The 8,945-nt window shown below is 38.9% G+C and overlaps 1 long non-coding RNA gene across 1 annotated transcript; it reads left to right on the top strand.

Annotated features, from left to right (window-relative positions):
• The first annotated feature begins 1,129 nt into the window (after nt 1-1,129).
• LOC115181396 (uncharacterized) lies at nt 1,130-3,930 on the top strand. The gene is made up of 3 exons (XR_003873402.1): nt 1,130-1,165; nt 2,742-2,807; nt 3,509-3,930. It is a non-coding gene; the product is annotated as an uncharacterized LOC115181396 (long non-coding RNA).
• The last annotated feature ends 5,015 nt before the right edge of the window (nt 3,931-8,945 follow it).

Here is an 8,945-nt window from a genome sequence, read left to right as displayed (position 1 = left end):
TCACATAGAGTATTTATCTCTATAGACACACACAACATCTAGATTCATAGTCTTCCATTAGGTTATGCTGTGCTATATTGCCATATTGTAGCCCTCCACTAGGTAACTAGGACATGATGACGCTGCAGCAGATCTCTAACGACAGCGGTACATTCCTTTCTGTCCTACCATTATCCACAATGTTAAGATCCGTGAGGGGCCTTCCGAGTGGCGAAGCGGTCTAAGGCACTGCATTGCAGTGTCATAGCCGGCCTTGACCCGGGAGACCCATGAGGCGGTCGCACAATTGGCCCAGCGTCGTCCGGGTTAGGGGAGGTTTTGGCTGACCGCGATATCCTTGTCCCATCGCGCTCTAGCGATTCATTGTGGCGGGCCGGGCGCCTGCAAGCTGGCATCCGGACGCCAGGTGTACGGTGTTTCCTCTGACACATTGGTGCGGCTGGCTTCCGGGTTTAAGCGAGCAGTGTGTCAAGAAGCAGTGCGGCTTGGTTGGGTCGTGTTTCGGAGGACGCACGGCTCTCGACCTTCGCCTCTCCTGAGTCCGTAGGGGAGTTGCAGCGATGGGACAAGACTGTAACTACCAATTGGAGAGAAAATGGGGTAAAAGTACAAAAAATAAATTGATTTAAAAATATCCTTGAGATAAGAGTTTCAAGGAACAAGACGTTAAGCTGTTCTGATTACTACGCAAACCCAAGCTTATCAACCACAACAAGACCCAACGTGGCCCCGTGGAGAAAAATACAGGTTTATTTCGAGCAGGGATGGGCAACTGGCGAACCCCCACTTTTTTTTTTTTTGTCTAAACGCTAAAACGTTTTGCTTAAAGGTGGGGGTATGGATGTGGGTACACAGACCCGCGAGCCACTGCGGCCCCCCATGATAAATTCATATTTTGGTAGCCCTCACCCCCCATCAAAGTTGCCCATCCCTGAAGTAGAGAAATGTCAGTGATTCCCATTGACACACACACATTTATTTATTTAACCTTTTATTTAACTAGGCAAGTCAGAACAGCATGCAGAGTGTTTTCTGTTGTTTCTGTTCCAGATGCTAAAAGAGGTTGTGGCGAAGACGCTGAAGCATCATGGGATCACCAGAGAACACAAGTATCTTGCCGCCTGCAGTCCAAAGACTGTTTGAAATCTCCAAATTCTATCTGAAGGTTCCTCTCCTTTTTCCTTTCTTTGAATTTGACATTTAGCACCAATCGTGAGTTAACGTGAAAACTTCATCTAGAAGTCCCTTGGCCCCTCTTTGAAAAAGTTTTCAATGACAGAATGACACCTAAGACTGTAAGACAGATTGTTAGACAGATTGTTTTATATTGCCTTGTCCTACGCTTTTAACTTGCCCTGTTCAACTATGTTAAATAAGATAGATAAGCTGGCTGTCTGACCTGACTATAGCAGCTGACTGGTACATCATCACTCCAGAGACTATAGAGAGATAAGCTGACTGTCTGACCTGACTATAGCAGCTGACTGTTACATCATCACTCCAGAGACTATAGAGAGATAAGCTGACTGTCTGACCTGACTATAGCAGCTGACTGTTACATCATCACCCCAGAGACTATAGAGAGATAAGCTGACTGTTACATCATCACCCCAGAGACTATAGAGATAAGCTGACTGTCTGACCTGACTATAGCAGCTGACTGTTACATCATCACCCCAGAGACTATAGAGAGATAAGCTGACTGTTACATCATCACCCCAGAGACTATAGAGAGATAAGCTGACTGTCTGACCTGACTATAGCAGCTGACTGTTACATCATCACCCCAGAGACTATAGAGAGATAAGCTGACTGTCTGACCTGACTATAGCAGCTGACTGTTACATCATCACTCCAGAGACTATAGAGAGATAAGCTGACTGTCTGACCTGACTATAGCAGCTGACTGTTACATCATCACCCCAGAGACTATAGAGAGATAAGCTGACTGTCTGACCTGACTATAGCAGCTGACTGTTACATCATCACCCCAGAGACTATAGAGAGATAAGCTGACTGTTACATCATCACCCCAGAGACTATAGAGAGATAAGCTGACTGTCTGACCTGACTATAGCAGCTGACTGGTACATCATCACCCCAGAGACTATAGAGAGATAAGCTGACTGTCTGACCTGACTATAGCAGCTGACTGTTACATCATCACCCCCAGAGGACTATAGAGAGATAAGCTGGCTGTCTGACCTGACTATAGCAGCTGACTGTTACATCATCACCCCAGAGACTATAGAGAGATAAGCTGACTGTCTGACCTGACTATAGCAGCTGACTGTTACATCATCACCCCAGAGACTATAGAGAGATAAGCTGACTGTCTGACCTGACTATAGCAGCTGACTGTTACATCATCACCCCAGAGAGATAAGCTGACTGTCTGACCTGACTATAGCAGCTGACTGTTACATCATCACCCCAGAGAGATAAGCTAACTGTTACATCATCACCCCAGAGACTATAGAGAGATAAGCTGGCTGTCTGACCTGACTATAGCAGCTGACTGTTACATCATCACCCCAGAGACTAGAGAGAGATAAGCTGACTGTTACATCATCACCCCAGAGACTAGAGAGAGATAAGCTGACTGTTACATCATCACCCCAGAGACTATAGAGAGATAAGCTGGCTGTCTGACCTGACTATAGCAGCTGACTGTTACATCATCACCCCAGAGACTAGAGAGAGATAAGCTGGCGTCACAATGTATTCCTTTTCTCCAAAAGGATCTGAAAACATCCAGGGGCCTTCATGAGGAAATGATGAAAGCAGCCAGCAGCAATGCCAAGCAGGTAACCTGTCAACCATTTATTACATATTTTACCTTCCCCTTACCAAGGCATGCTTTGAATCATGTTCTTCAGAAGTCAAGGGGTATTCAATCATGTTCTTCAGGAGTCAAGGGGTATTCAATCATGTTCTTCAGAAGTCAAGGGGTATTCAATCATGTTCTTCAGAAGTCAAGGGGTATTCAATCATGTTCTTCAGGAGTCAAGGGGTATTCAATCATGTTCTTCAGAAGTCAAGGGTATTCAATCATGTTCTTCAGAAGTCAAGGGGTATTCAATCATGTTCTTCAGAAGTCAAGGGGTATTCAATCATGTTCTTCAGAAGTCAAGGGGTATTCAATCATGTTCTTCAGAAGTCAAGGGGTATTCAATCATGTTCTTCAGAAGTCAAGGGGTATTCAATCATGTTCTTCAGAAGTCAAGGGGTATTCAATCATGTTCTTCAGAAGTCAAGGGGTATTCAATCATGTTCTTCAGAAGTCAAGGGGTATTCAATCATGTTCTTCAGAAGTCAAGGGGTATTCAATCATGTTCTTCAGAAGTCAAGGGGTATTCAATCATGTTCTTCAGAAGTCAAGGGGTATTCAATCATGTTCTTCAGAAGTCAAGGGGTATTCAGGTAGAAATAGGTCATGAAGAGTTTGTAAATTGTATGGCTTGCAGCGTTTAAACAGAGCCATATGTTTTTATTGGTTGTATTGCAGGTCATTGACTGGGTTACGGAGAAGGCCTCTAAGTGACGAGGGAAGCTGAACAATCACTAGTGGTTTTAGACCGGTTGTTATAGTCACAGCAAACTGCAACCACCACTGGGATGTATTTCACCACAGGAAACATCAGTACAGTCTGTCAGGATGTGAAAGTGTGATTAGCATGTTTATGTTTTAAGAACATCAGTGACTGTCAGTTGTCAGGCAGCCATTCATTAATGACATGGTTTATTTACTGAGTTCTCTCTCATGTTGTTTTAATAGGGAATTCCAAGAACTGGGAGGTTTGTCTTTTAGTTTATTTAACATGTGTGTATGTCTCTGTTTGTTGTAAAGCATTGGTAGAATTGTAGATATCACTATTTCTTTTAGTTGTGCCATCAATGTGATGAAATATAATAAAATGTGTGTTGTGATCTTGTGTGCACACTACGACTGTTCTGTACAACACTGTCAGTTTCTAGTGACGTAACATTAGTCTATCTAGGTTCACAGTAGGAACAAATGCAAAGCCAACAGAGAATGTCACTTTCTCTCACACATATGAACAAAACATGCTTTCAAATCAGAACTGTACCCCATCAGTCCTCACTATTCTATACCCCCTCACTATTCTATACCCCCCTCAGCCCTCACTATTCTATACCCCCCTCAGCCCTCACTACTCTATACCCCCCTCAGTCCTCATTACTCTATACCCCCCTCACTATTCTATACCCCCCTCAGCCCTCACTACTCTATACCCCCCTCAGTCCTCATTACTCTTTACCCCCCTCAGTCCTCATTACACTTTACCCCCTCACTACTCTATACCCCCCTCAGTCCTCACTACTCTATACCCCCCTCAGTCCTCACTACTCTATACCCCCCTCAGCCCTCACTACTCTATACCCCCCCTCAGTCCTCATTACTCTTTACCCCCTCAGGTCCTCATTACACTTTACCCCCCTCACTACTCTATACCCCCCCTCAGTCCTCACTACTCTATACCCCCCTCAGTCCTCATTACTCTATACCCCCCTCACTATTCTATACCCCCCTCAGTCCTCACTACTCTATACCCCCCTCACTATTCTATACCCCTCTCAGCCCTCACTACTCTGTACCCCCCTCAGTCCTCATTACTCTATACCCCCCTCACTATTCTATACCCCCCCTCAGTCCTCACTACTCTATACCCCCCTCACTACTCTATACCCCCCCTCACTACTCTATACCCCCCTCAGTCCTCACTACTCTATACCCCCCTCAGTCCTCTCTACTCTATACCCCCCTCAGTCCTCACTACTCTATACCCCCCTCAGTCCTCACTACTCTATACCCCCCTCAGTCCTCACTACTCTATACCCCCCTCAGTCCTCACTACTCTATACCCCCCTCAGTCCTCTCTTCTCTATACCCCCTCAGTCCTCACTACTCTATACCACCCCCCTCAGTCCTCACTACTCTATACCACCCCCCTTAGTCCTCACTACTCTATACCCCCCTAAGTCCTCCCCCCTGGCCAAGAGCATGAAAGGGATGATGGGAACTGAACTGGGGGTTGAGCCTCTGGTTAGCAACCTTGGGACCTGATAGATTCTGAGGGGGCTTTGTTTTGTCCTCTGGCCTGGGTGCTTCTGTTCCTGCTCTACTGCTAAACAACAGACAGGCGTCCAGGCTAACAATGCTCCCCTATAGGTGCTCCACACCACCTATTGTGTTTGGTCTCATGATTCATCCCACTCCAGGCCACCCAATTAGACTAAGGTAAGGGTTGGACTTAAACAATTATTTTGGGATAACTACCAAGCATTCTATTTGTCATGGTATAAATATAGCATCTTCAATATTCAGCTCCCTCTTGGTTAGGTCCTTATTGTAAAAGAGAACCTGTTCTCAATGACTTAAGGCAAAAAAGGATATAAGTAAATATTAGTACAGAATGACTGAGTTCGGTCTAGGTCTGTCCTCATTAGTGATATTCAAAACCTGCTCCGTCTGTTAAGTCCTACTGAACAGAAGCAGGACCAACCACCCTCAGTCATGATAGTGGAGAGTTGACTTATTAAACGAATTAGTGGAGGTGAAATCAGATCAGTGATTTGGACTCATGTAATAAAACAAGCAAGGAGAGTGAGCTTGTCCTAACCTTAACCCTAAACCTAACCCTTAAGCTTAACATAGCATTTTAACAAATTCAGGACATAACACAAGTCCTGACTTTTCTAAATTGTTCTTGTTTTTCTATCTTATCAGGACATTGTGGTGACTTGTCAGGACAGTGTGGTGACTTGTCAGGACAGTGTGGTGACTTGTCAGGACAGTGTGGTGACTTGTCAGGACAGTGTGGTCCTGATAAGGTAGGAAAACATTTACACACACATTTTGTTCTTCTGTCCTCGTGGGGACCTACAATTGATTTCCATACAAAATCCTACTTCCCCCTAATTTTAAACCTATCCCTAATTCTAAACCTAACCCTAATTCTAAACCTAACCCTAATTCTAAACCTAACCCTAAACCTAACCCTAATCCTAGACCTAATTCTAAACCTAAGTCCTCAGTTTAGAATAGCCTTTGTCCTCATGCGGATGTGGGAAATGTCCCCATGAGGGACAATTTTCCCTGTTTTACTATCCTTGTGGGGACCTAAAATCCCCAAAAGTCCCCAGAAGAATCAACCCCCCCCCACACACACACACTCACCGTATTCCTAGAAACGGGCAGGCCGCTGGGAGACGGAGCCCTCAGCACACAACAAAGGACACACTAATTGCTGATTTCATTTGGAAAGTCTCCAGCAGTTCTCTGATTTCTAGAAGTTGACATTCAGAAAGTCTATCTTTTGTGTTTGATTAGATGGGCTGAATGATGGCTTGAAGCTGTGGACAGTGGCTCTGAACAGCTCTGATGCTGAACAACAGGTTGTGTGTGAGTGCTGGATGCCTGCTCCTTACTCAGTGGCATGTAAACCCAATTAGGAGCTGTGTTGTGCTGCTTTGGTCAATTCTCTGCTGAGCTATTCTATTCTAGTGTCTTATATTATAGGTGTATTATATATAGTCATTTATATTAGAGGCATATCTATAGTCTGTTCTATTATACTCTAGTATATTTACTCTATATTATAGTCACATTATAATATAGTCATATTATATTAGTCTTCTATTATATATAGTCATATATTGAGGCATATATTATAGTCTGTTCTATTATACTATAGTATATTCTACTCTATATTATAGTCATATTATAATGTAGTCATATTATATTAGTCTTATTTATATTGTCGTCATTATATACAGTCTCTATTATATTCTATTATATTCTATTATAGTCATATTATATTAGTCATATATTATAGTCATTATAATATAGTCTTCTAGTCTATTATAGTCTATTATAGTCTATATTATACTCATTATATTAGTCTTCTATTCTACTCTGTTCCATTATATTTTAGTATATTCTATTATAGTCTATTCTACTCTATTATAGTCTATTCTACTCTATTATAGTCTATTCTACTCTATTATATTATAGTCTATTCTACTCTATTATAGTCTATTCTACTCTATTATAGTCTATTATACTCTATTATTATAGTCTATTCTACTCTATTATAGTCTATTCACTCTATTATAGTCTATTCTACTCTATTATAGTCTATTCTACTCTATTATAGTCTATTCTACTCTATGATAGTCTATTCTACTCTATTATAGTCTATTCTAACTCTATTATAGTCTATTATATTATAGTCTATTCTACTCTATTATAGTCTAGTATATTATAGTCTATTCTACTCTATTCTAGTCTATTCTACTCTATTAAGTCTATTCTACTCTATTATAGTCTATTATATTATGTCTATTCTACTCTATTATAGTCTATTCTACTCTATTATAGTCTATTATATTATAGTCTATTCTACTCTATTATAGTCTATTCTACTCTATTATAGTCTATTATATTATAGTCTATTCTACTCTATTATAGTCTATTATATTATAGTCTATTCTACTCTATTATAGTCCTATTCTACTCTATTATAGTCTATTCTACTCTATTATAGTCTTTCTACTCTATTATAGTCTATTTATATTATAGTCTATTCTACTCTATTATAGTCTATTCTACTCGATTATAGTCTATTATATTATAGTCTATTCTACTCTATATAGTCCTATATATTATGGTCTATTCTACTCTATTATAGTCTATTCTACTCTATTTCTGACTCTATTATATTATAGTCTATTCTACTCTATTATATATAGTCTATTCTAACTCTAGTATAGTCTATTATATTATAGTCCTATTCTACTCTATTATAGTCTATTATATTATAGTCTATTCTACTCTATTATATTAAGTCTATTACATTATACTCTATTCTACTCTATTATATTATAGTCTATTCGACTCTATTCTACTCTATTATATTATAGTCTATTTACTCTATATATTATAGTCTATTATATTATAGTCTATTCTACCTATTAGATTATAGTCTATTCTACTCTATTATAGTCTATTCTACTCTATTATAGTCTATTATATTATAGTCTATTCTACTCTATTATAGTCTATTCTACTCTATTATAGTCTATTATATTATAGTCTATTCTACTCTATTATAGTCTATTATATTATAGTCTATTATAATTATAGTCTATTCTACTCTATTATAGGTCATTCTACTCTATTATAGTCTATATATTATACTCTATTCTACTCTATTATAGTCTATTATACTCTAATTATAGTCCTATCTACTCTATTATATTATAGTCTTCTACTCTATATATTATAGACTATTCTACTCTATTATAGTCCTATTATATTATAGTCTATTCTACTCTATTATAGTCTATTATATTATAGTCTATTCTACTCTATTATATTATAGTCTATTCTACTCTATTATAGTCTATTATATTATGTTCTAGTCTATTCTATTATAGTCTATTATATTATAGTCTATTCTACTCTACTATATTATAGTCTATTATTTTCTAGTCTACTCTATTCTGTCTATTCTACTCTTTAGTCTATATTATAGTCTATACTCTATTATGTTCTAGTCTACTCTATTCTTGTCTATTCTACTCTATTAGTCTATTATATTATAGTCTATTGTACTCTATTATATTATAGTCTATTATGTTCTAGTCTACTCTATTCTTGTCTATTCTACTCTATTAAAGTCTATTATATTATAGTCTATTCTACTCTACTATTATAGTCTATTATGTTCTAGTCTACTCTATTCTTGTCTAGTCTACTCTATTATAGTCTATTATATTATAGTCTATTCTACTCTATTATAGTCTATTATATTATAGTCTATTCTACTCTATTATAGTCTATTCTACTCTAGTATAGTCTATTCTACTCTATTATAGTCTATTCTACTCTATTATAGTCTATTATATTATAGTCTATT

The sequence above is a fragment of the Salmo trutta genome, unplaced genomic scaffold, assembly GCF_901001165.1.
Source record: "Salmo trutta unplaced genomic scaffold, fSalTru1.1, whole genome shotgun sequence".
NCBI lineage: Eukaryota > Metazoa > Chordata > Actinopteri > Salmoniformes > Salmonidae > Salmo > Salmo trutta.
This window is presented reverse-complemented; position numbering and strand designations above follow the sequence as displayed.